The sequence below is a fragment of the Triturus cristatus genome, chromosome 8 (assembly GCF_964204655.1).
Source record: "Triturus cristatus chromosome 8, aTriCri1.1, whole genome shotgun sequence".
NCBI classification, from domain to species: domain Eukaryota; kingdom Metazoa; phylum Chordata; class Amphibia; order Caudata; family Salamandridae; genus Triturus; species Triturus cristatus.
In genome coordinates, this window is record NC_140591.1 from 1,433,889,122 (window position 1) to 1,433,916,693 (window position 27,572).

The 27,572-nt window shown below is 48.4% G+C and overlaps 2 long non-coding RNA genes across 2 annotated transcripts in view; one reads left to right on the forward strand and one right to left on the reverse strand.

Moving 5' to 3' along the window:
• The window catches only part of LOC146805887 (uncharacterized), a 280,965-nt gene extending 257,173 nt beyond the window's left edge, over nt 1–23,792 (reverse strand). The window contains exon 1 of the long non-coding RNA XR_014967936.1: nt 23,735–23,792. This is a non-coding gene — a long non-coding RNA (uncharacterized LOC146805887). The remainder of the gene's footprint in view (nt 1–23,734) is intronic.
• Nucleotides 21,002–27,131, forward strand: LOC146805888 (uncharacterized). Its single transcript, XR_014967935.1, has 2 exons — nt 21,002–22,218; nt 22,326–27,131. It is a non-coding gene; the product is annotated as an uncharacterized LOC146805888 (long non-coding RNA).
• Nucleotides 27,132–27,572: the final 441 nt, after the last annotated feature.

The window sequence follows — 27,572 nt, forward strand, 5'->3', positions numbered from 1 at the left end:
ATTATGAATGAATAGGGTACAGTGAGCTAGCGAAAGGAACTTGACGTAAAATTACAGTTTTGTGATTGGGCCGTGGAAGATTCATTGGAAACAGCATGAAAAATTACAATGGAAATAAACAAATGTGATTCTGCTTGACGGTGTTCTTCAGAGATAAGAAACGTGTTACTTACCTGTAACAGCAGTTATCCAGTATTGGTGTCTTTCATAGATTCACATGCCTGAATAATTCCCCGTCGTCGAGACGGGAGCCACCGGTACATAAAAAAGTAATGTCCTATAGACATACATAGAGAAAAATAGGCCTAAGGGCCTCCCCTTAGTAGCCTATCCTAGTCCTTATGTAAAAAGGACCAAACTCTTAGAGCCAGCCAATCAGCTGTCGCCTCCCTCTAGAACCTTCCTGACAGGAGCCTCAGTCCCTCAGATTTTCGTACGCACCAAGCTAGGTAGGCGTAATATAGTTAGAGGGAGACGTAAGTCCTTCCAGGGGAGGCGGGAGGGTTGCATGTGAATCTATGAAAGACACCAATACTGGATAACTGCTGTTACAGGTAAGTAACGCGTTTCATATCCAGTATTAGGGGTGTCTTTCATAGATTCACATGCCTGAATCAGAGTAGTCAGCAATACATTATGCACATTTCTGATGTAACATGCCATATAGTCATTTTAGATAATACACATATTACCATATCAGTTTGAAACATTGGCATACGTCAAAACAGTATATCAGCAAAAGATGTGCATACCAGGATGGCGGGATGTTGGAAGGCTCACCTCACTGGAATAGATGGCGAAGCACCGCCCGCCTGGCCCACTGCCGCATCCTTCATAAGTTCAGCATCCAGGCAGTAGTGTCTGGAGAAGGTGTGCGGTGACTTCCACGTCGCCGCTCTACAGATGTCCAAAATCGGCACTCCAGCGAACAGCGCTGCTGATGTGGACATCGCTCTGGTGGAGTGTGCTTCCACCCTGTCTCTTAAAGGCAGTCCGGCCCCGTCATGACAGAATGCTATCGCTGAGGAGATCCACCGTGAGATGCTCTGCTTTGTTAGAGGCATACCCAACCTTGGCCTACTGTAGGCCACAAATAGCTGTGATGACTTCCTGAAGCTCTTTGTTTTGTCTATGTAAAACTTAAGACACCTTTTGAGGTCCAGAGAGTGGAGCATCCTTTCTGCTGCCGTGGTAGGGTTTGCAAAGAAGGAACGTAGAACCACCGGCTCGTTGAGGTGAAAGTCTGAAGGCACTTTCGGTATGAACTTGGGATTTGTCCTCAGCACCACCCTGTCCTGTTTGAACTGCATGAAGGGTTCCTGAATGGAGAGAGCTTGTAGCTCGCTGACTCTACTGGCGGATGTTAGAGCGAGCAGCAGAGCCGTTTTCCATGAGATGTACTTGATGGAAGCTCGATGAATGGGCTCAAAAGGGTGCTTCATGGTTAAGGACCAAGTTGAGGTGCCACGTCGGTGGGACCCGTCTAGGTCTTGGGAAGGACCTATATAGTCCCTTTAGGAACTGTTTGATAAGCCTACTGGACCAGAGAGACGGGCCTTTGTAAGTCCTGGTGAAACGTGAAATGGCCGCCAGATGCACCTTTATGGATGCATGCGCCAATCCCGACTGTGCCAAGTGTAGTAGATATGGCAATATCTGTTCAGGTGTGATATGGAGTGGTCTCAGGCCTTTCTCTAAACACCATACGCAGAAGCGTTTCCATTTGAGAGAGTAGGTTTTGTTGGTACTGTCTGCCCTCGCTTTTGCCAGCACGTCCCTGCAGTCCTGCGGGATGTTTAAATGACAGAACTCTCTGTGCTCAGGAGCCAGGCCGATAACCTGAGCGATTGCAGGTTCGGGAATTGCACCTGCCCGTTGGACATTGTCAGCAGGTTCGGGTGCTGTTTCAGACGAATCGGTGTCCTGATGGAGAGGCGATGAAGGTCCGAGAACCAGTGCTGCCTCGGCCAGAACGGGGCAATTAGGATCAGGGTACAAGGCTCCGCCTTCATCTTCCTGAGGACCCTGGGAATCATCGGGAACGGCGGAAAAGCGTACGCAAATACGCTGAACCAGCCTATGGAAAAGGCATTTCCGAGTGACCTTGGTTGGGGATGCCAGCTTGCGTAGTTTGGGCATTTGGCGTTCTCCTTGGTGGCAAACAGGTCGATTCCTGGGACTCCCCATTCCGAGAATATGTGCGTTAGCGTATTCGCGTCGAGCTCCCATTCGTGGGAGAGGGATTTCTGTCTGCTTAGGGCGTCTGCAATGGTGTTGTCCTTGCCCGGGACATAGTCCGCTCTGAGAGTGATCCCATGGAGAACAAGCCAGTTCCAGATCTTTTGCGATTCGCGTGATAGAGTGAGCGAACGCGTTCCTCCCTGTTTGTTGAGATAGTGCATCGTCGTGGTGTTGTCCGTTCTGACGAGCACCTGGGAGTTCTGGATGCGTGGTAAAAAGGCTTGTAGCGCTAGATACACAGCCCTCAGCTCCAGAAGATTGATATGGAGATGCTGCTCCTGATCCGACCATTTGCCGCTTACTCGGAGGTCCTGAAGGACAGCTCCCCAGCCTGCCAGAGATGCATCGGTGGTGATCACCAGCGGCGCTGCTGGAAGCAGGAATGGCAGTCCCATAGACAGATTCCTGTAATCTTTCCACCATTCGAGGCTGTTGGATATTCGCGGTGTTATCCTCACAATGTCTTCGAACGAACCCGTACTCTGAGTCCATTGGTTCGTGAGGGCTTCTTGCAATGGACGCATCCGAAGTCTGCAGTGAGGGATGAGGAGTATACAAGAAGACATCATTCCTAGGAGTGATTTGAAGGTGCGAACTCTTAGGGACTTCCTTGATGCCACCGCCGTGGTCAGAGATATTATCTTGTTTTTCCTTTCTTCTGAAGGAAATGCCCTCGCGCATTCTGTATTCAAGGTCGCCCCGAGGAAGGTGATGCTTCTTGTTGGGGACATATAGGATTTCTGAAGATTGAGAGTCAATCCTAGATGTTGGAAAAGATTGGTACAGGCGTTGGAGGATTTGGTTGCGCCTGCAGCAGTCGGTGCCTTTACCAGCCAGTCGTCGAGATAGGGGAAGACTTGGTGACCCATTTGACGCAGGAAAGCTGCCACAGGTGAAAGGCACTTGGTGAAAATCCGCGGAGCGGATTTGAGGCCAAACGGCAGGACCTTGAATTGGTAGTGCTGTCCTGCCACCTCGAAACGTAGAAACTTTCTGTGCCCCCTGAGTATCGGGATGTGATAGTAGGCATCCTGAAGATCCAAAGATGTCATGAAATCTCCTTTTTCTAGAATGCCTAGTATTTCTTGGAGCGTCACCATCCTGAACGACTGACTCTTCAGGAAAGAGTTGAGTGCCCTGAGATCTAGAATGGGCCTCCACTTCTTCTCCTTCTTGCGTATAAGAAAGAAGCGGGAATAGAATCCTTTCTCCCTCTGAGCCGATGGAACCCGCTCGATCGCTCCTTTCTTCAACATCGCCGATATTTCTCGGAGTAGCAGTCGCAGATGTTTGTGTGGGAACCTGCGGGGAGGGGTTGCAGGTGGGATGGTGGTAAATTCTAGGGAATGGCCGAATCTTAGTAGTTGGAGTACCCATTGATCCGTGGTGATGAGGTGTCAATTTTCCAGGAAATGGGTCAATTTTCCTCCAATCTTTGATGAGGGAGATAGTCGCTGGACTGGCTGGAGTAACTGGCACTGGCGTCCGCCGGTGCCCCTCTTCTGGTTTTTACCCCTGAAGTTAGATCTTCCATAAGAAGACTGCCGACCCTGTTGCTGCTTCTGCTGGTACTGGGTTTTATTCTGGAAGGAATACGAGGACCTATTCTGGTAGGATCCTCTGTAGGAGGACTGGCCTCTAGATTTGTTGCCCCGAAAGGACTGATTCCTTGCCTGCAAGGTTCCAAGCGCTCTAGCCGTATCAGTGTCCTTCTTGATAGCTTGGAGCGCCTCGTCAATTTTATCTCCGAAAAGATGTTGTCCGTCGAAGGGCATGTCCAGCACCTTTGTCTGCACTTCCTGCCTGAACGATGTTGCCTTCAGCCATCCCTGACGGCGCAGGACTGCAGCCCCAGCCAGTTGACGAAAGCCTGTCATGGCCACATCTATGGCACAATCAATGATCTCGGCCGCCGAGGTTTTGCCCTCAGAAAGTAGTGCCTTGACCTCCTCCTGAACTGCGCTTGGCAGCTCCGCTATATATGGGGCTATATCCTCCCAAAGTTGACGGTTATAACGCCCTAACAGGGCTATGGAGTTGGCCACCTTGATGGTCATTGCCGAAGTGGTCGAAAACCTTTTACCAATTGTGTCCAACTTTCTGCCCTCCTTGTCTGGTGGGGCTGACAGAGGAGAGGAAGGGTTACGAGAATTCTTCTGGGCCGCCTGGGTCACGACCGAATCCGGTTTCGGGTGCCCATTAAGGCAAGCTGGCGCCGTGGATGGAGCCTTGTACTTTTTATCCAGGCGTGGAACAACCGCAGGTACGGAGGCCGGCGTCAGCATTAGTTTCTTTCCCTGGTCCCAGAGAAAGTCAATAATTGGGATTGACTTCGTCGTCTTCTTCGTCTGCTCCTTGAAGTCATGCAAGAAACACTCAGTCTCCGTCGATTCCATGACCATATGAAACCGCGTCGCTGCTCGTTCAAGTATCTTATGAAAACCGCCAATATCCACCGGCGGTGAATCAGCTTGGCGCGGTTGTGGGGAAGCTGGGGAGGATGCCACATACTCCTCCTCCTCATCCTGATCCGTCTGGTCTTCCTGGACCTCCCCCTCTTCCATCTCCTCAGCCTCCTCATCCGATGACTATCACCTGAGGTGGCAGTTTCTCGTGGCAGACCTGAGTAGCTGGTCGTGTTTGCTTTGGGGCTGTCGTTGGTGGATTTGTAGTAGGCACCGGGCCCCCTGTGTCCAGTGCTGGCGATTCCGGGAAACGCTGCTTGTAGTCCCGGATAAGGTATTTGAGGTCATTAACAATCGACAGGGGAAGGCATACCATCGGGGTGACCTCCGTGCGAACCTGTTCCCGGACGGGGCGTTCCTGGCCGCTCATCTTCTCCTGTTCTTCGTCCGTGCTCTGACATTTGACGTGCAGCTCAGAAGGGGAAGTAGCCTGATCAAAGAGTTCTTCTTCCGACTCCTCACTCTGAAGAATCTCCATAGGCAAATTGGTTTGCACCTTACTTGGAGACGTTGTTTCCGGTGTAATCTGTGTTCTGGTCAGTTTGCCAGATCCAGAACCCTGTACAGGATCCCCTGCAGGCTTCCGTGCTGTTGTTAACGGTGGTAGGGCCATAGACGACATTCCTACTAGTTCAGATTTCTTCCATGGCTCAGAAATACCCATGGACGACGACGACGTCCCCGTCGACGATACCGTCGTCGACGGCATGGCCTTCGTCGACGGTGTCCCCGTCGACGATGTTTTCCTCGACGATGCGCTCATCGACGATTCATTTGTCGTCGACATCTTCGTCGTCGCCGCCTTCGTCGTCGACATCTTCGTCGTCGACGTCTTCGTCGTCGACTCTTCCGTCGACGGGGGGCTCCTCATCGACGATGTCGTCGTCGACGGGACAATCTTCGTCGTCGACGATGTCTTAGACGTCGACGACGGTTTTAGCAGTATAACAGACGAAATAGGTGTACCTGCTGACGACGATGAAGGGGTGGTCGTCGTCGACGAGAAGACCGACGACGCTGTCGTTGTTGACACAGTTGTCGTCGCTGTGGAGACATGACCTGGTGCCCGACCCTTTTTTGCGCTGAGGAGGGTGTCGCAATTTTGCTGGCCGACAGGGTAGGCTTCTTAAAAGTCAGAGAGTCCTTGTCAGACACTGAAGATTTTGAAGATCTTGCCTCTGAAGACTTCTTGTGTGTCTTCATAGGAGGAGCGTCTGAGGGGCCAGGAGACGTCACTCTCGGCCTCTTCAGGGAGACTTCAGAGGTTCTGGAAAAGCTTCCCTCTGAGGATACCACACTCTCCCTGTCCTTAAGCCTGTCCAGCCAGATAAGCAGACGACCCTCTCTGTCTCTCAAGGTCTTGTGAGGGAAAGACCTACATATTTTACAGTCCTTAGGCACGTGGTCAGGATAAAGGCAATATAGGCAGAGGTCATGCTTGTCGTCCACATGTAGCCTCTTCTTCCCACATGAAGAGCAGGCCCTGAAAAGGGCTTTCTTCTGGGATTCAGACATGCCAGGAGTTTTATTTTATTTATTTATTTATTTATTTTTTTGAAACCGTTTATTGCAATCTCAAATATATACAGGTATGGGCCTACAACCTTCCGGCCGGCCGCTAAAGTGACAGAAGCAAATGACATACATACAATGAGGCACTTAGCTTTGCAGAGACGATAAAGCAGGAGGTATCAACAACGTGGGCCACATGACTCTGAGCCCACAATACGGTTTCGTTTTATACAACACAACAACATAAAACCACACCCGCAAGGCAACCTGTGATCAAAAATGACAACACGTGCTCCTCAAGTGGGGGACCCCAACCATCCAAAGAAATCCAGAGAGGGGAAGGGAAACAGATCCAGGACTGGGAGAACAATGTGCCCGGGGCTGAGGGAGGGGGTCAACTAGGGGGATGGAGCTGGTGAAGCGGGAGGCAACAACGGCGGCTCGCAAATACCCCCGCGGTAGGCGTTCCAGGGGCCCCATATCTTCACCCATGCCCCAGGCTTACCCCGCGCCACATACACCACCTTTTCTCGGAACATGCACCAATCCATGTGTTCTTTCCAGGCCGACACCGCCGGGGGCCTCTGGGATCCCCACAGTTGAACAATGTCACGTTTAGCTATCATATATCCCAGAGTCACCCATCGCGTCTGCGGAACCGAGTAATCGGTCGGTTCCCAAACATTCAGCAAGCATCTCCTCGCTTCAGGCAACAGCGCGACATGTGTAACCGCTCGCAGGACCTCATGCACACCACGCCAGAATCGCTCCACCCTCGGACATTCCCACAGAATGTGCAAAAAAGTCGCCAAAGCACCACACCCACGCTTACACAATCCATCCTCGGCATAGCCCATACGCAGAAGCCTTGGCCCCGTCATATACACCCGGTGGAGTATCTTAAGCTGGACGAAGCGAAGGCGAGCCGGGATGGCCACCTCCTTCGGAGATGCCACCGCGGAAATCCAGTCCTCGTCGTCCAACTCCAGCCCATCGGCAACCCAAGCCTCGCGGAGGCCAGTCAGTAAGCCCGAGCGGTCATTTATCAATTTCTTGTAAATGAGGGAGATCGTGCTGTCCGGAACGTGGCCATCTAGCACTCTATCCTCCAGGGGGGAGGACTCAGGGATGGAGGCCACGTCTGGGAAGACGGAACCCAGTGTGTGACGGACCTGCAGGTAGCGAAAGTATTCACTGCCCTGCAGCTGAAACTCCGCCTGCAGCGTCTCGAATGTTTTGAATCCTCCCCTCGTCCAGAGATCTCCCACTGTACTGATGCCTATCATGTCCCACCTCTCGAAGCCCTTCGAGGTCCACAAAGAGCCCAGCCTCTCCGACGCATACAACGGTGACGCCCGGGTCAAACGGTCCTTCCATCCCATAGCTGCATTAGCCGCGTGCCATACTCGCACCATGACACGCGTGGGTCCCGTCAAGCGGGAATCGGGCACGCTGGTGTAGAGCGCTCGATTGTAGTCGCCACCGGGCAGGAGCATTTTGTCCATTTCAAATGCCGGGTTTAGGGCGGGCCCATAGAAGCCGTGATTAATTGCAGCTAACTGGGAGGCCCAGTAATACCGCTTAATATCCGGGAGGGCAATCCCTCCGTCGTACCACGGGAGCGTCAATTTTGCCAGGGCTATACGCGGCCTCCCGTCCCAAAACAGACGGCGCTGTAAGCTTTCCACCTCACGGAAGTAGCGCGCCGGGACCAAGTCCATAGTGTTCTGAAGAGCGTACAGAAAGCGCGGCAATGACATCATCTTGAACAATGCCGCCCGGCCGAGCAGCGAAAGCGGCAAGCGCCGCCAGCGCGCGACGTCCTCCTTCAGGCGCTGGAGGGGGGGAAGCAAATTTCGCTCGTAGCGGGCCACCGGGTCCAGCGTAATATAGACACCCAGGTATCGAAATCCCTGCGAGGCAATCTGGATCGGACAGCCCCGAGGGAGGACAGGAGCCTCCCCGGAAAGCACATAGACACAGGATTTAGCCCAGTTGATGACAAGGCCTGAATTACGGCCAAAGGAGCGCAGAACATCGACCAGGACAATCAGTGATTTGCGCGGGGAGGCTAAGTACAAAAGGATATCGTCAGCGTAGAGGGACACGCGGTCCTCATACTCGGGGGTCCAACGGAGACCTCGGATAGAAGGGTGCCACCGCAGCCACTCCGCCAAGGGTTCCAAGGCCAGTGCAAAAAGGAGCGGCGACAGGGGACAACCCTGTCGCGTGCCCCGTCCCAGCACGAATGGGGCCGAGACTCGACCATTCACCACCACCTGTGCCAATGGGTCCGAGTATAACAATTTGACCCAACTGATGAATCCCGGGCCAAATCCGAATTTCGCCAGCATCGCCCAGATGTAGGGCCATTCAAGCGTGTCGAACGCCATGGTGGCGTCCAAGGACGCCAAGATGGCCGGCTCCCGCACGAACGGAACACGCGCGAGCACCCCGTGCAAGCGCCGCAGATTAAGGGCCGTATTGCGATGGGGAATAAAGCCGGACTGGTCTTGGTGGACCAAATCGCCCACCACGCCGACCAGCCGGTTGGCGAGCACCTTGGCGAGGATTTTAGGCTCCGCGTTCAAGAGCGAGATAGGCCGGTAGGATGTAACCCGGTCTCGCGGTCTCCCCTCCTTGTGGATAACCACGATGGTAGCCAGACGCTGGTCCGGCGGGAGGGAGCCCCGCGAGTGGGCCGCAAGGAACATTGCGCGGAGGTGGGGTGCCAGTACATCCGGTCGCAGTTTATACAACTCGATAGGAATGCCGTTCGGGCCCATGGCCTTGCCAGAAGCGACCGAGCGGATGGCGAGGGCAATTTCGTCCGAGGTGGGGGCGGCATCTATCAACTCCCTGTCCTCCATTGAGAGGGAGGGCAGCGCGATGTCACGCAGCAGGGCATGGGAATCCTCCTCCGGGCAGGGAGAAACCGGGGAATATACCTCGCGGAAATAATCCGCGAAGCAAGAGACAATGCCTTCCGGCTCAGTAACACGTACACCATCCATTCTCTCAATCAGCGGGACCACACGACTAGCTCTCTCCTTCTTATCCAACCACGCAATCAACTTGCCAGCCTTATCACCCACATCATACAATCGCCCCTGTTGCTCTCTGCTGAGGCCCCTGGCCGCCTCCGTGACAAGGGACCTATAGGCCGCCTGCTTAAGGTGTAGAACGTGCAGCGCAGCGTCAGTCACCCCACTCCCCAGATCACCCTCCAGTTCAGTAATTTCGGCCTCCACCCGGGTCACCTCCTCCTGTGCGCGCCTCCGGGCATGGGAAATAAAGGAGAGGGCCTCCCCTCTAAGCACTGTCTTGAAAGCCTCCCACAGGGAGATGGCCGACGGGACAGACCCCACATTCTCCTCAAAATACCGTTGCAAGGATTTAATCAAGTCAGCACGAATAGTGGGGTCGCGCAGGTACCAGGCATTGATTGGAGCTACCCTGCCCTCCCCCCTCGGGAAGACATCAAAGTGCAACAGGAGTGGGGAATGATCTGAAATACCCCGCGCCAGATGGCGCACCTCCCCCACTCTCCCGGCATAGGCCGCAGGGACAAGGACATGATCAAGCCGCGAAAGGCTACCATGGGCCCCCGAATGGAAGGTGTATTGCAGCTGAGTGGGATGCTTTAGACGCCAACAGTCCACCAATCCCAGTGTGTCCAAAAGGCCAGACAGCCACGCTTGCGCCCGGGGGAGGTCCCTAGGGGGATAGCGATCCATAGTCCCAGAGGCCACCGCATCGAAGTCCCCCCCAACCACCAGAAGCCCCCCCGGAAGGTCAAGCAGGAGGCGTCCCAGGTCCGCAAAGGTGGTGGACTGTAACCCCGGTGGGACGTACACTGAGACAAAGACGACTACTTTGCCCTCCATTCTCCCCACCAAGACAGTGTAGCGTCCCCTCTCATCATGGCGCACCTCGTCTATTTCTAGCGGGAGCGAGGTCTTGACCATAATGCCCACCCCTCGTGAGCCTGATGTGAAGCCCGAGTGGGCCACCAAACGATAGCCACGTCGATTCATGGCACAAAAGGAGTTACCAATGAGGTGTGTCTCCTGCAAAAAGACCACATCAGGCGAAATCTGTTTCAGATATTGCAGGACCACACCCCGCTTAATCCTGTCACCCAGTCCGTTAACGTTCCAGGACAACAAAGTCAGATCCCTACCCCCCATCACATACAGAAGCCATCATTTGTCCCCCCGAGAGCATCTCAAAAACACCAATACAATAAAGGGTTTGCCTTGCGGTAGAAACGAACCACACCCCACCCCAACCCACCCATCCCAACAGAACTCCCCCCACCCTGCACCCCTGCATGAGCCCAAACAGCCCCCCCAAAGTGCAGTGTGCCTGTCGCCCCATAGAAAGAAAACTAACTAGTCCCCCAGAGGAGGAGGGAGATCCCCCAAGAGACCCCACACGACCTCCACAGGAGGGGAACTTACCCTAACAGTCAATGGTGACAATAACACAGTCCAGAGCAAGGCCTACCATTAGTCCCTCAGTCCTGATCCGGCGGGCCCTCCCCACCAACCGCTCCCCCCCCACCCCCCCGGCCCCGATCTCCGGGCAAAGTGTCCAGCCAGTCCCCGGCCGCCTCGGGACGATCAAAAAAGTGCGTGCGGCCATCCACCTCCACCCTCAGCTTAGCCGGAAAAAGCATCGCATATTTGAGATTCAGGTCCCGTAGGCGACGTTTGACACCGAGAAAGCTCAGTCTCTGCTTTTGGACCGCCGGAGTAAAGTCAGGATAGAAATTTATATCCATATTGTCAAGTCTGACCGGCCCTTGTAGCCTGGAAGTCTGCAGGATAGCGTCCCTGTCCCGAAAATTGAAAATCCGGGCGATGAGAGGCCTCGGAGGGGCTCCGGCCTTAGGCCTACCCCCGGGGACCCTGTGGGCACGTTCCACTGCAAAGAATTTACTCAGCCCCCGAGGCTGGAGATGGGTGAGGACCAAGTCCTCCACAAACAGATCCGCTGCCTCTGCCTCGCGTCCCTCCGGCACCCCGATAATGCGGACGTTGTTTCTCCGGGCCCGACCCTCGGAATCCTCTAGTCGACGATGCATCAGGGCGCTCGCCTGGCCAAGCCTGCGCACCTCCTGTTGGAGGGCCGCCACGTCAGATGTGAGGCCCGAGGTAGAGTGGGCCAAAGAATCGACCCGGTCATTTGTTTTTGACAGATCGGCTCTCACGAGGCCCACGTCCACGAGGACCGAGTCGATCTTCTGCGCCAGAGTGTCAAAGCGCTGGTCCACCGAGGCCTTCATCTCGGCGATGGCGCCCATGACGTCTCGAAGGGTCAGGTCCGTGGGCAGAGCAGGAGCATCAGTCGGGCCCGTAGGGGACCTATGCAGCGCCTCTGGGGATCCCTTCTGGAGGGTGTAGCGGTCCATGTTGTTGGATTGATGGGCCGCGCCACGACGGGTCGACTTCACCTTGGCCCGGTCGCCATCTTGTTTTGTGGCCATGGTCGCGGTCCCCAAATCGAGCCAATCTCCTCAAAAAGGGGGTAGACAATCCCGTTCAAGGGCTCTGGGGGGGGGGGCGACCACCGCTCCGCAGGACGGACCGCAGCCGGCGGGCCGGCAGGGCACCCCAACGAGGCCACACCACCGCACACCGCTTCGCGACCCTACCTCGCCTGGCAGCAAGGAGGGCGCGAAAGTGAAAGTGCGGGGTGCGCGAGTCGCCCAGCCTTGCCCGCCGCTGTTATTCACTTTGTCGCCGGATCGCCCCACCACTCCAGTACGGGGGGCCGGTGTGGAGAAGGCCGCAAACCTTAATTGGTGCTCCCGCCGGTGTCCGAGGTCCGAATTGAAAACGGAAAACGGGCGTCACCTCAACTCGGGTTCACAAACACAGTCCCCTCATCTAGGACAGGATTCGGTCAGGATTTATGCAGGAGGTCGCGGAGGTCCTCGGGAGCCTCGCACCTACGCGGCCATCTTGGGTGCGCGCTAGATGCCAGGAGTTTTAGATGAAATAAACACTCACTGCAGTAATAAGTGGCCTGAAGTAATCTGCGTTCAAGTCCTTGAAGAAGTAAGTCACTTAAAAAGTGAACAATCTGGTTTGAAAGAAATCCTGAGGAGAACTCAGGCTGGAGACTCCCTAGCACAACGTGCGGTAGAAAATCTGAGGGACTGAGGCTCCTGTCAGGAAGGTTCTAGAGGGAGGCGACGGCTGATTGGCTGGCTCTAAGAGTTTGGTCCTTTTTACATAAGGACTAGGATAGTCTACTAAGGGGAGGCCCTTAGGCCTATTTTTCTCTATGTATGTCTATAGGACATTACTTTTTTATGTACCGGAGGCTCCCGTCTCGACGACGGGGAATGATTCAGGCATGTGAATCTATGAAAGACACCCCTAATACTGGATAACAGTGAAATATGCATGAGGAAGACAAGAGAGACATCCATTTTGATCAAAAAGGCTAATGGACCCAAATTAAGGCCTAGATACAAAGAGTCAGGAAAACTCATGTCTATACATATAGGAAATTATTTATAAAATTAGTTTTCAAGACAACCGCATTCTTTACTTTGTTAATAATGCACAAAAATCCTTAACATGCATGAGCTCGAAAATTGTTGGAACTTGTCTTCTTGTTAAGCACGCTCATGCCCTTGGACCATTCTCTTGGTACAGAAAAATCATAAAATAAATATAGCCAGGCCAACTTATGTCACGTAGTATAGTAATGCCTACTGGTGGTTGAATACTGGACGGTAGCTTGTAATATGGTAGAAATTACTGTCAAAATTAAGGTGGGGACTGGTTGAAAGCGGTGGGCCAAACTCGCGGATGTTCACCCTGTGGAATTCCATGGAGTTACATGAAAACTCGGTGAGATTCCACAGAGTTCTGCGAACGGGTGTAATTAGGCATGTCCCGCTGCTAGCGCCGATTTTTAATGATGGGAGCTTGCCCGCACTGAAAGATCAGAGTGAACAGCATCACGCGGTGCACCAGAGGGCGCTGCTTCTCAAGTTGATTTTGCTGCAGCCCAAGTAGATTTTATAATAGAGTGGCAGCTTTCTGACTGCAAACAGTTGCGACTGCTCGTGACCTCCCGCATCGGGGATAACTCGCCGGGTGCCCTCCTACTGACTGAAAATCATGTTAGGGGACGCTAAATCTTGCTCTTGCTTGCCAACTTACCGTTAGTGAGCCACACGTGGGGAAAAACTCCACCATATGGTGGTTGGTGGAATTTGGCTGAAATTCCACTTACGTGCATAACACGGATTGGCCAAAACTCCACCAACTCCGCTGACTGAGCGGAATTTATAGCCCACTCATAGTTGAAAGATTAAAGGAAATGGTCTACCACAGAGGAGGGAAGATTGCACGTGGTCCAAGATGATGAAAAATTATTTGGAAGACAAGAACTTCTATTTAAGGAACTAACTGTTTCTGCAAAACTACAGACCACTCTTAATACTTGTGCAATAACCTACTACTACTGCAGCATAGGATGGAGGGAGCTATTTGCAACGGAACCAGCAGTGTTAAACATGTGTCACCAGCAATACACCCTCAAAAGTGTACAGGTGCCAAATTAAATTGTAAGGTTTATGTTTTTTCAATGTGTACCACTTCTCTGTGACAATTATGTTACAGGTTTATGTTTTGGGTCTTCAGTAAGGGAATGTTGGTATATTCCATGCAGTGTTTTTAAGCTGCTATATCTTATGGTGGAGCAGGTGAAAAAAAAAATATATAGTTTAAAAAAAGGATAGAGGCCATTTTGCATGGATAGAGCTCCGATGCTCCGACTGATGGTAGTTGCGTGACGCGGCGCTTGGCCTGTGACGGCTTTGACGCTGTGGTTTATAGGCAGTGGACATTGACCGATTTAATTATGCCCTTTCAAGGTGCCTTTTAGGAGTGGGGAGGCAGCCTATCTGTCCCAGACAATAGGAAGCCAGTCATTTTACAAAGTGCTTGATTATGCTCCAGTGGTCTGGTACACTACTCTTTGGGTCATACTTATGCCCCATTTTGCATTGCGTTTGAACCACACAACGTGTAACATGTGCGACGCAAACCTTAAGTAAGATTTATGAAGCTACACAAGGCCACTTTGCGTGACCCTCAGTGGCTCCATAAATCTGTAGTAAAGCAAGGCAGCGCAAATTGCTGCGTTGTGTTACTCTGCCCTGGGAAGGCGTTCTATGGGCATTGTGTGGGCGTTCCCACGCAACTCCCATGGATTGTGACACATTCAAATTTATGATAATTGCTAAACCTGGGAATGCGCCAAAAAGAAACGCCTTCCAAGAAAGGCGTAACAAGGAGAAATACTTTTATTTATCCTCGTTACTTCCTCTATGTGTGCTGCATTATGCAGCACATATAGATAGAGGAATATGCCTTTCAGGATTGTTTTTGTGAAGGAAGGGCCTGCATGCAGCGGAGGCACCTTTGCATAAGGGTGCCTGCGTTTGCGCTAGACTTCCAAAAGGGCACCTACGCAGGCGAAAAGGCAGGAATGCGCCGTATTCACTTAAACATGGCACATTGCTGCCCTTTCCCTGCCGCGCAGCAAGCGTGACAAGTTCGTAAATCAATCCCTTTGAATTTTGGCTTCTGTGGGATGGTATGAGCCCACAGCCAAAGCACCACTTAAAAGGTACGAGTCAGAAACAAACCTTAAAACAATAGAACAATGGCGATACATTATCGTGTAAGTAGAAACAGGAGAATATAGCCAGCAATCTAAAAAAATAAAGATTTAATTGTTGAAGTGACGTTGTAGTCTGACTTCTAGCAGCACTGTAAGGCTGTTTTATCCTTTTATCTGTTGGTGCTAATTTCAGAAATATGTATAAGAAAGGCGGATTGACACTGTCCCGCCAGATAGCATGTAACTGGACTACACAAGCGGTCCCGGGGCTGTGTGCGTGACTGTCCCTGAAGCCACTCTTGCAGTTCCCACAATGTCTGAAACAGGGAGTTCCCATTTTACTACTGAGGAAGCAACATTCAGAAACCTCGGGCTCTTTGACCATTCTTAGCTGACACAGCAGAACAAATAAAGCAGTGTCAGCAAATTGTATGTCCTGCGTTTAAAAAATGTCTATGTTAACACTGACATTTTTACAGATGATTTTTATTTACATTTTCAGAGTCTGGAACCTAAATATATAAAATGCTCGCACAATTCTGCATTGATCTACCAAGCTGTCTCGCTAATTGGTATATATAGCGACACATATCCTAATGTAAGATGGCGGATGCCTGACCCATCCATGGTGCACACTCCTAGCACACAGACTACATGGTCAAACCATGTAGCTCATCTCTGTCCGACTAGCGCACCAATGCTTACATTGCGACCTGACAGCCAGGAATAAATGCTTAGACGGCGGCTACATGCCTGGAGTGGTCACCTTGGGCAGTGATGCCTTTGATAAATCAAGGGTATCACATATATGATATGCATGCCAGGAGGTGCAATTAGATGTCAAGGTTGCCACTTTAAAGGCACAGCGTTCTCCCTTATGCTAGGGTGGTTACCAGATGTCAGTGGTGGCTAGCAATGCCAAGGATGCTTATCATATCATGAGTACTTGCCAAGCACTTGGGATGGCCACTTTTTCTCAAAGATACCTACCTTATGCCACAGATCGACATCTAATGCCAGGAATGTTAGCTTGACAACAGGGGAGGTCCACAGATATCAAGAATTCCCACTTTTCGGCAGAGGAGACCACCAGACGGCTGCGGTGGCCACTAGATACCAGGGATGGCCACTGTAATGAACAATATGCCTACCTTATGCCTGGAAATTCCAGACTATCACATGAGTGGATACAATACGTCGGGGGCGCCACTCAGATACCAAAAATGCTATCTTTAGGTCAGGATGCAACTTAATGTGTGGGTGGACATATCATACTGTTGGTAGCCACCAGATGTCAGAGAGCCGCAGTTTACACGGCCACACACACACACTTACTCACTCTGTGACAATCAAATACGCACATACACACACACTTTCTTTGCCTTACACCGACACACCCAGAAATGCTTACTCTAACGAAAAATAGCCCCTCATTACCTTCTTAGCCCTCCCTTCCTCACCTTCTTGTACAACTTAACTATTAAGTTCTAGTTCTCTCCATTACATTCCCTCTTTCTCTGTCTGCCTCATGCACTCCACTGGAACCTTCTCCCAATCACCACATTTCTCCCTGTCGTCCTTGCTTTCCAGTTTCTCACCCATTCTTCCCCTTTTCTTGTTTTCTATTTCCCTGCCCCTCTTTTTGCAATTTCCAGTTCCTGAACTCTTTTATTTCTTCTTTTCCATTCCTTTTCCAGTCAATCTCTTCCTAACCCGCTTCTTCTCTATTTTGTAGATCTAGGTTTTGGCAGTCCAGCTTTCAAACAGACCGATTGCTAACGAAATATATATATATATATATATATATATATATATATATATATATATATATATATATATATATATATATATATATGACTTTGGGTCTGCCCTGTTCAACTGTTGGCTTTTTTTTAGTAGTTTCTCTCAGCCATTGGCTTGAAGCTTTGCCAATCACGTCAAACTCAACCCAGGGGAGTATTAATCTCGTACTTAATGCTACTGGCTGTTTGAGTTCCTCCCCCGTTAAGAGCTTGAATTGAACTACAAGAGGGACCACTTTACAACTAGAGTCCCTGTTGGCTCCCTCCTGTGTGCCTCACTTTGATGTGCTAACGTTGCATACATTAGGACATTAAACTCAGACCTATTGGCTCTGCCAATGCTTGTCTCATTTGTACTTCTTTTCTTCTCGTTCTGTCCTTCATCTGTATTTCGTAGCACTCTCGTTCAGTTTTTTTCTTTCCATCAATGACCCATCCACCTTTCATTGTATCTTTCTCTCATTCTCGATTTGCTCTTACTCTTGTATATTTTTTTTAACTTTTTACCATTTGCTTTCTTTTTTCATTAGCTCTTTGCATGTCAACAAGTTTAGAAACTAGCTCATTTACAGTTTATTTCACCAATGCACCTCCACTCTTTATACATCTAATGTATACCATGCAGGGGAGGAGAAGAGTAGTAAGGTAGGGCAGACAAAGGGAGCTGTAACTTGCACACTGTTTGTGACTGAGCATGATTATAGAGCCAATATGCAACTCAAGGGAAAGCAGGCAATACTAAGATATATGAAAAGCAGAGAGAGACGCCACCTGAGAGTGCAGTAACATGGAGGCATTAATGTATTATATTATATATATATCATGATGATTTTTGGGAACACCACCTCCCTATGGAACGACACCTGGTGGCCCTCCAAACTCGGACCCACACCAACAGACCATGCTTGCAATCTTAGCATCATCCTGGACAGCAAACTTACCATGAAATGCCAGATCAATACAGTCTCCTCCGCCCACTTCTACACCCATCGCATGCTCTGAAAGATCTTCAGATGGCTCCCCGTCAACATCAGAAAAGCCATCGCTCAAGCCCTAGTCACCATCCGGTTGGACTACGGCAACGTGCTCTATGCAGGACTCACTTCCTCAACTCCTGAAGAGACTCCAGACGATACACAACTCAGCTGCCAGACTCATCCTCGACCACCCCAAACAGACCCACATAACCCTCTACCTCAGGATCCTCCCCTGGCTCCCCATTCTGATAAGATGCCAATTCAAGATGCTGACATATGCCTACAAAACCCTGCATGACCAATGACGAGCATACATCAACCACTGACTGAACTTCCACCAACCCTCCAGACACATGCCTCCCTCACCCTCGCTAACACTCCCAGCATCTGCCGAAGCAACGTAGAGGACTCTCCTTCTCCTGCCTTGACACCAAGTCCTGGAAGGACCTTCCACTGCACCTCCAAATATCATCCTCTCTCCTGGAATTCAAAAAGGGACTCAAGACCTGGCTGTTCGACGGATCCCAGCAAGGAATAAGCACCTGGCTACCCTAGTGGGTGATTAGTCACGCTCTACAGATCTGAGTTGATTGATTGATTGAATAACTAAACATGCTTGGGTGCAAGGCCTCACAGCTATGGTGCAAAATCATTCATGGACTAAAGATGTCGTTAGAAAAGGAATTACGAACAACTAATTTCAGTCTCAATACACAGAATCTAGAAAAAACAGGACAGGTCGTCACCCTTGTCCTTGTCTGTGTGCGTTGTTAAGGCATTGATTCTGCAGACGGCACTGAGGTCCTGTGTTCTTGGTCCCAATTGAAGCATGGGGCTTTTCTGAGGCAGTTTGTCTCAACTTGGTTGAGTCCATACATAAATCCTCAAACGGCCGCAACACGCCATCCTCGCATATGGTGGCAACTGTGACCAAACCCGACACCTCCCAGCACTGCAGGTGCCTTTCCTTCACCCCATCAAGCTGCGTGATGAAGGCCTGAAATGGGAGATCCAGAAAATACGGAGCCTGCTGCCGCATCTGACAAAGTACCCTCATCCAGCTGGCTCGGAGTATCGACAGGTCATGTCACCCCGCAAGAGGGGGGGCCTATTGTGGATTAAGCAAAAGGATCGACAACTGCGACAGGTTGGCAAGGTCCGGTAATCTCAGCATTCCTGAAGCACTCCACCCCAGAAACCAGCCCATACACCACTGCAGCTGTGCGCTATCGAGGTCAGGGGCATTCATCCTCCGTCCATAGTCCCCGGTTGCTGATTAACCAAAGTGACACCCCGTCAGCCCTTGTTCCATATTAAGTCAATTGGGCTCGAGTCCAGCTCTGGAAACGTAGCATGCGGTATCACCAGCACGAGGACAACAATAGTATGAGGTGAGGCAGCACCACTATTGTAGCTACAGCTGTATGGCCTGCCACTGAGAGGAGAAAGGTCTTTCAAAACCCGACACTCATCCGAAAAGCTGTCACCACTGCCCCTATGTTGCCCTTTAAGAGCTCAGGTGGCGTCCGATAAATTCGGACCCCAAGATATGTACCACAGTTGATTCCCAATGCATGTCCCTCAGAATTGGGGGCTCACCCATGTCCCTGCGAAACTGGAACAAACTGGTCTTGAGCCACTTCATGCAGGGGCATACCCTAAAATCTGTGAGCGAGATGCGCCACCTTCCCAGGTTCTGTGCGCAGATCACGTAGGTAAAGCACCATGTTATCAGCATAGAGTGAGATGGAATAGGAACACCCATGGATCTGAATGCCGGCTTTCGGAACGTTGCTGTGGGCCTTGCACGCCAAGGGTTCAACTGTGAGGGCAAAAGGCAGGGGAGACGACGGGCATCCCTTGCGGGCACCCTGCTCCACATTGCACTGCTTGGATATTGTGCATTCTGTGCGGATCCTCGCCACAGGGCTCGCATAGAGCAGAAAGAACCTATGTACAAAGCAGCAGCCTAGGCCCATCCGGAGAATAACGGCGCAGAGGAAGTCCCAGGCCAGGCTATCAAAAGCCTTTTTGATATCCACAAACATGAAGCCAGTAACATCGGACAATCCCTCACACTCGCCCTCAGGCTCTGGATGTTGAGTATCGTGCAGTCGCCGAGGATAAATCCCAACTGGTCAGCATGGTCAAACCTGTCATGTGAGGCACCAGTCGCTGCACCAGAACCCCACTAACGAATTTATAGTCAATGTTTAGCATTGGCAGTATGCCGCCGTATCACTAGCAAGTTTCCTTGGTTTGAGCAGTGGGACAATAAGGGCATCCCACAAAGTGGGGGATATTACTTGAGCCCTAGCGCCTGCCAGTATAATGCAGCCAGACGAGGGACTATGAGGTCAAGAAAGGCTGCATATAGCTATACGAGGCCATCCATCCATGGAACTTTCCCACGGGTCATTTGTCGAACCTCAGCACAGATTTCCTCCTCTGAGACATCCTCTCTTAGTACCTGCACCATATCTGGTGTCAGTCTACAAGGCGGAAGACCAGTTTGTCGTAAATTGGCTGCGATTAAATTAGCGTTAGCAGAATCCATCTGGTATTTACAGGCTATCCTGTACATTTTGTGGAATCCATTTTGTATTTCTGGCAGCCATTTTGTCTTCCCTTGTGCTCTGTTTAAAGGACTGGCTATACTTAGACTCTGCTACCCTGCACATGCGCAGGAATATCTAACTGTCCATGCATCTGTTTTTAGTCTGTAACTATCAGGTTGTTTCTACCTGAGTCAGCAACTGCTAGCTCCTCCTATACTATTTACGGTGCATTTCTGTATGACCATCTATGTATGTAACTCTTCTCATGTATGCTTGCATCGTCCTTTTCCTGAGCCCCTGTGTGGGTATAAAAGACCCATGGTTCTTCTACTCTGGGTGCTACCTTCATTCAGCACCACAGGGTGCTGGGTGAATGTGGTTCCACCTCCTGAGGTTTAATAAACTATGTATTTTCTATTTCAGTTTCTGTGCCAACTTCTTTCTAATAGTCTGAGGACTCTGTGCAGAGAAGGGCGAACCCCTTGCACTGGTAGGCCTAGCTGAGGCCTATTTTCTACAATTGGCGCCTCAACTTGGGGCTCATCGGTGACTCGGATGCCCAAAGGATTGGTCGCGACGAAGGATTGGAATCTCGCACTGGACGTGATCACTGCCCGATAAGACCAGAGTCTTGGCATCCACTGCGACTTTTCCTTTCTTTCTGATCTGACCATCCAGGTGGCACCGGTCCTCGACTGAGATCTCTTCTGTTGATTCACCGTGCAGTGACCATTTGGTCGATTTTAGAACTTGGCAGGATGAATCTGAACACCAAGTGATTGGTAAGTGCCTGCGGCGCTTGCTGTTGGTTTTGATGCCTGTGATTGGTAAGGTAGTTTAGTAACGCTTACTGTGGCTTTGAGTATGGTATGTTTTGTGTTGGCCAACTTGGTTTGTTTTGACATATGTGACTTGCAATTCACATAGGCAGGTAATGAGGAGAATTTTCTCTAACTGAATTGATTTGAACGGCACATCGTACTAAAGGTACCTTAAGTGCTACTTTGATTATAATATTGCATATTCTGCACTATTTTTGGCATATCTGTCTTTAGCACACTTCAAAAGATGTGTTGCCTTTGGAATGGTACCAAGATGCAGACTTGATGAAGCACAACTGCCCCCCCCCCCCCCGGAGGGGACGCCTAATAGGGATATGTATATTAAGTATGGTCTTTCTTCTATAATGTACAGCGCATTATGGAATAAAAATACTTGTAAGTGGTGACTAGTACCCCGAGGAACTAAATATGTACATAAAAGGATCCTGGTCTGTGCACTTAGTAACATTCATAAGTGATGAGATGCAGAGCGGTTTTTTTTTGGTGTTCTGCCAGCCAAATCTGGTGAATATGACTTGCAACTAGTATTTACAAATGGTTTGGTTTAAGTACAGTCTGTGGGCTGTCTTTTGTTTCTGTCTTAAGTGTTGATCTGTGGGTTAAATGTGTGTTTACATGTTATGGTGTGGTAAATTGTGTTTTGGATGTTGCTAGCACTGGAAAAAGCGTGTGATTGAATGACTGTGAATATGTGAAAGAATTCTGAGAAGTGAAATTGTTAAGGAGTAAATTTAATTTGGTCTCATCACCATCAATAAGTCGCAAAAGGAAATTGAGAGGGGTGTAGCAAGAGAAAGAGCAACCCCTGTGATTTGATGACACCCTTAATGTACAAAAGTATTAATGAAGAGTAATTAGGGACCCGTTAAAAGTTTAGCTTGAAAAAATTGTGGGTATTTCGAATTTGCAAATTGTTCCTATGCAGCTTTGTGTTCTTGGTGGTTCAGTGAGCCAATGTGCTGGGTCCACAGGGTTGTACGTTCTAATTTAAGCTGAACCTGCTAATCTGAGAATTGAACCTAAATTTATGACCCTTGAAAAGAAATTGTATATTAAAATAAATGTTTCCATAGGGCAAATTATTGCAGTTTAGATAACATTAGGAAGGCTTTTTGTCTTTGACAGCTTCAGGGCTGTGCAAGGCAGATTTTGACCTTGCAGCTTGTAAGGTGGGGGCTAAAAATAGAGGAGTGAACCAGGAGGTGAAATCACTGCTTAGAAAGCTTCACTGACATGAAAATGTGTAATGCTTGCAGCAGGACAGCCTTGGAGAAAGGTGGGGGCTAGGAGCACTCGCTGTGGCCCGGTTCTGCGCTGAGGTTTAGCTTCTCTGATGAGACAGGGCAGCTGAGGAACGAAACCCAAGGAGCCTTCCTCTGCCCTATTTTGTGCAAAGACCAGTTAGACTTTCCATAGAAAAATGTTTGTATTTTTTTTAAAAACTGTTGCATTAATCCTACACAAAAAGTAAAATGATGCTCTTGCTTGAAATTTTAAGGGCTATATGCCTATATAAAAACGATTTTCCAATTGAGAATTAATTTTCTCAGTGGAAATTGTGGCGCAAAATTAACATGGATTATCGGATAAGAGTTTTACCTTTAGAAAGTTAAAATTAAGATGACCTGTGTAAAGAGAAAAACGAAATTGTGTGTTTTACAATAGACTAAATTCAGATACAAAATGTCACAGCATTTATCTTTTGTATAGGGTATTCAAAGGCATTCACATTATACAGCACAACAGATTTGTGTTGGCTTGAAGGGTTGACTTGCAAGGCGTGTGAATTTCGACACCTTTACGTGTTAAACAGCTGTGTCAACAAGACCATTTCTATCTCGGACTCCGGCTACAGAGAATAGTTGAAGTCAAAAACACGGAGTAAAATTCTGCATTTCAGACTGCTGTTTCCAAAGTTAGAAATGTAGTTTCATTATTTTTGCAGATTGACAGTAGGGATTTCTTTTCTTAATGCTTTTTTTAAAATAAGGATAAGAGTGGTTTTTGATGTTAAATAATAATGGCTGTCCTTCATTTGAAAGTGGCGCAGACTTAAGATGTTTCAAGATAAGCTTCTGTGCTTAGGGCTAAGAATTAATGTGTTTCAATATAATAGGCAAGGGATGCAGCTCGCTTTTCATATGTAGACTCATCAAAATGATTAGATTTATTAACAAAAAAATATATTTTGATTATATATAAAAAAAATGTTATTTCAAATAGGTGCAAAAACAAATTCGTTTTTTACTATTTATAATGCCTAATAATGATACTGTGACCTCCTAGCATCCAAATTGCATTTAAGCCGTGTTATACAGCAATAGGGGGTCAATTACATGTGAAAATGTTACTTTACCCAGGCGTACAAAACTCATTTTTATAAGGGTATACATTATACATTTTTGATGCCACATCTCTGGGATATGTAGAGGACATTCTGGGGATGACTATTATGCAAAAACATTGTAGGATATTAATTTTTAAGTGCCCTGAAAATCAAAGTCGAAATTGAGTAAAAATTCACTATTTAAATGAGTTTTCTCCAGTCAGATCAGTTTTTAAACTGCCTTACGCCCCAGTAAATGCACATATGTAAGCATAGACCATCTATACTGCTAGACAAACGCTTGGCACACTGCTTATACATATCAATGTACAAAAATTGGCAGAAGTTATTAAGCTTACCTCTGAAATGGCTGGTAGACACACAGAGTGGGTTTTGCTGCTCTGTCTTCGGTCTTTAGGGTCACTTTGACTTGGAAGCACCACATGAAAACCTTGCATGCATGCTGGGGAACAGCTGCATAGGTTATAGGTCAAAGTCCTACATTTAGAAGCCTGTAGGGCTCAGCACAACGTTGCTTTGACATTTCGACATTTGAAAGACGAAATGGCAGGGGAAGAAAGAGGTTTTTGCTTACCCTTTTTTTTTTTTGGTAAAAGCAAGTTTTTGTGTGCACTCAATGCACATAGTATATGTGACCTCTCTTTAAAGGACAATGGCTCTGCCATATATATATAGTATAAATGTTTTTAGGGTTGAATTCAGGAAGCAATGGGATTCAGTTTGACTTCATGCGGCCTCATGTTGCACTAGTACATTTGCTAAAGGAATATGTTCTTTGGCTAGCTGAAATGTGCTATTTCGCTCCTCAGAGTTTGTTTATGCCCAGTTGCTACAAATTGGGGTTGATAGTGTTGACAGAATGAAACCTGGTACAGGTTTCTCACTGTCAAAACTGGGGAAAGGGGGCTAGCTCCTCTACAAATTAAGGATAGGCAGATTTATGTGTTCTCTCTCTTTTTCTTAATTTTTTTTTCAAGCCTGTCTAAACTGTCTGTGAAATAACCATGAGACATTTAATTGGCTATTCAGTAATACTGTTTTCAACATTATTAGTATTAATAAAACGAATAAATATATTTTGCTATGTTACTACCCATCCTCTCTGATGGAATTATGAGAGGATGAGTAGTCTAGGTTGCTGCTTCCTTATTTGATCTTTAAGGGGAACTAGCTGTGGGTAGTTTTTGTTTGAAAATTCTCAGGTGACAACACCACTATTGTTTGTTTATTCTCATGCTACATACAGTTTTGCCAGGGCATTGTTAGTTTTATTAGCTAGTTTGTGTAAATAAACTGACAGTCCTTACTAGAACTAATGTTGCATAGTTTGGATTGTGAAAATGTAGAATGCAGGGAAGAGGTCTATGTGATCCTTAGCAAACATTTTTGAGGAAAATATTGTTTTATAGGAGTCTGTTAGTCACAAGATGTTCCGCTGGAGAACATGTACCCATTATGTTGAAGTTTTTTAGTTCTGTATGTAATAGGAATCCCTGTTAAATTAGCAGTGTTAGATTTTCCTGTTGCTCCTATAACATGAGAGCCTGGTCCTAAGCATACAATGTAGGTGCTTTAATTAAGAAAAATCATTTTAGAAGTGTCTGCAGTCCTGTACAAATAATGCAATGTTTAGGAGTAAAACGTGTATAACATTTCCTTTTTCTTGAGGGTCTTTAGAAATGAACACAGACTTCCTTGACTGCTTGGCATTGGGTGACGTATTACTCTTGTCAGTTCACTAAAGAGTTCTTTTTATACTTGCCAATAGGTCCAGACTGTTGTTTTATTTACTCTCACATATATGAAAGTGGTTCCAGGGTGCCTTGTTAATATATGGGGCGTCCCTGGACTAGGAAGTATTCTGAGACTATCCTCTGTTGATAGATTATTTCTGTGCCTTGTCTAAAGACCTTTTTGTTCTGTCCACCAATAGATATTTGCTGCTTTACAACCATTGCCAGAGGGGCGCGGACATCAGATCCAGCTTGAGGAGTCAGCACCAGTCCAGCTTGAAGTCAAAGTGAAGGTAACCTGCACAGGCACTGCTGGCAACCAGGACCTCAGTGAAGGTAGAAGGCCGGAAGCATTGTGATGAGCGTACCCCTGCTACTATCTTGGGCGAAAGACGGGGTCACAAATCAGAAAGGAGAAATCGTGGATCAAGCTTTTGATGCCCAGCTGAGAGTCACAGACCGACCAGGAAGGGAAGAAGGTTTTTGCTTGAGGTAACCCCCTTTGAAACAAGGGTTGCTTCAGAGATCCTAGCATCAGGCCTCTGAATCCTGGTCCCAAAGTGGCTGTAAAGGAGATACCTGGGCACACTGAATGCAATCCATGGCCCCAACGAAAGAGCAGTGTGCCAGCAGAGCAATACAGGAGTTAGGGAAGGACTTGAGTTCAGGGTACAGGTGCTGTGTCTCTGGTGCCTGTTAGATTGAAATGAAGAAAACTGGTGCACTGCCTGAGACACTGGACAGGATCGCTGAGCGCATTTGCCCTGGTGGGTGATTGCCCTATCCTGAAAGAAGAAACTTTTCCCTTGAAACTAGGCCATGATTCCTGAGTTGCGAGTTGTGCAGCTCCACCGTGGGGACAACAAGAGCCTGCCTGTGAGGCTCAAACGGACACAGGGAGAAGACTCCCCTCTGGTTGGTTGTACAGCGGCTTTAATTTCCCAAGGACTTCTTTTTCTTTTTGTTGAAAATTTACCCCATTGATCGTCCCATTTTTGAGGAGGAGCAACCCTTTGCAGCTCTTCGTCCTAATTCTCATGGTCCTCCTGGTCCCCTGGATCCAGGATCATTTTTGTAAATAATATGTCTGACTGCTTTAATGTTTGTATTGGGTATAATGATAGATACTCTAGCCCTCATAAAGGAAACACTGGAAAAGTCTAGCGAAAATGTTTTTATTAGATATGTACTGTTGGGATACTTTGATATTGAAATTGATGGTAACTGAAATGCATAGGAACCTTGAAAATGTTTTTACTGGATGGTTCTAGGATTTGCTTAGGACTAGAAAGCTAATAATTCTGTTTCTGATAATAGTAATTACTCTCTCCTGCTATCTGTATGACCCAATTCTCTGTTCCCTTTGTACTTCTGTTTATACCTCATACATACCCGCTTAACAATATTTAGAATGAGAAATGCCCACCTAGCAATGAATTTGTAAATTTATGGGGAAAAAAAATTTATTAAAAATTAATATGCATATTTTTCATTTTTTATGGGAGATGTCTTCAGCTAACGCTAAAAGGGTCGTCTGTCGTAAATTGGCTGCGATTAAATTAGCGTTAGCAGAATCCATCTGGTATTTACAGGCTATCCTGTACATTTTGTGGAATCCATTTTGTATTTCTGGCAGCCATTTTGTCTTCCCTTGTGCTCTGTTTAAAGGACTGGCTATACTTAGACTCTGCTACCCTGCACATGCGCAGGAATATCTAACTGTCCATGCATCTGTTTTTAGTCTGTAACTATCAGGTTGTTTCTACCTGAGTCAGCAACTGCTAGCTCCTCCTATACTATTTACGGTGCATTTCTGTATGACCATCTATGTATGTAACTCTTCTCATGTATGCTTGCATCGTCCTTTTCCTGAGCCCCTGTGTGGGTATAAAAGACCCATGGTTCTTCTACTCTGGGTGCTACCTTCATTCAGCACCACAGGGTGCTGGGTGAATGTGGTTCCACCTCCTGAGGTTTAATAAACTATGTATTTTCTATTTCAGTTTCTGTGCCAACTTCTTTCTAATAGTCTGAGGACTCTGTGCAGAGAAGGGCGAACCCCTTGCACTGGTAGGCCTAGCTGAGGCCTATTTTCTACAAGTTAACCATCCATGGATGATTAATTCTCGCAGAGTAAAGTCTGGAACGGAAATCAGCAAAGGACTGATTTATCTCGCCCTGTGTATATAGTCTGGCACCTTCCGGTGTCACCACTTCCAGGGTCGACGAACAGCGCCTAGCGGGATTGGCTAGCCATGCGAGCAAGGAACATGACCTTGATGTTCCGCCACCCTCTCCTTTGCCTCTAACAGCACTGGCTGCAAGTCAGGCCGCTCAAGCTGTAGGTGCTCAAGATCTCTAAGGGACTGTTTGTGAGTAACAATTTCTCTCAGTAGGGTCCACTGCACACCCACTGATTGCATATGACCTACTTGACCTCTGC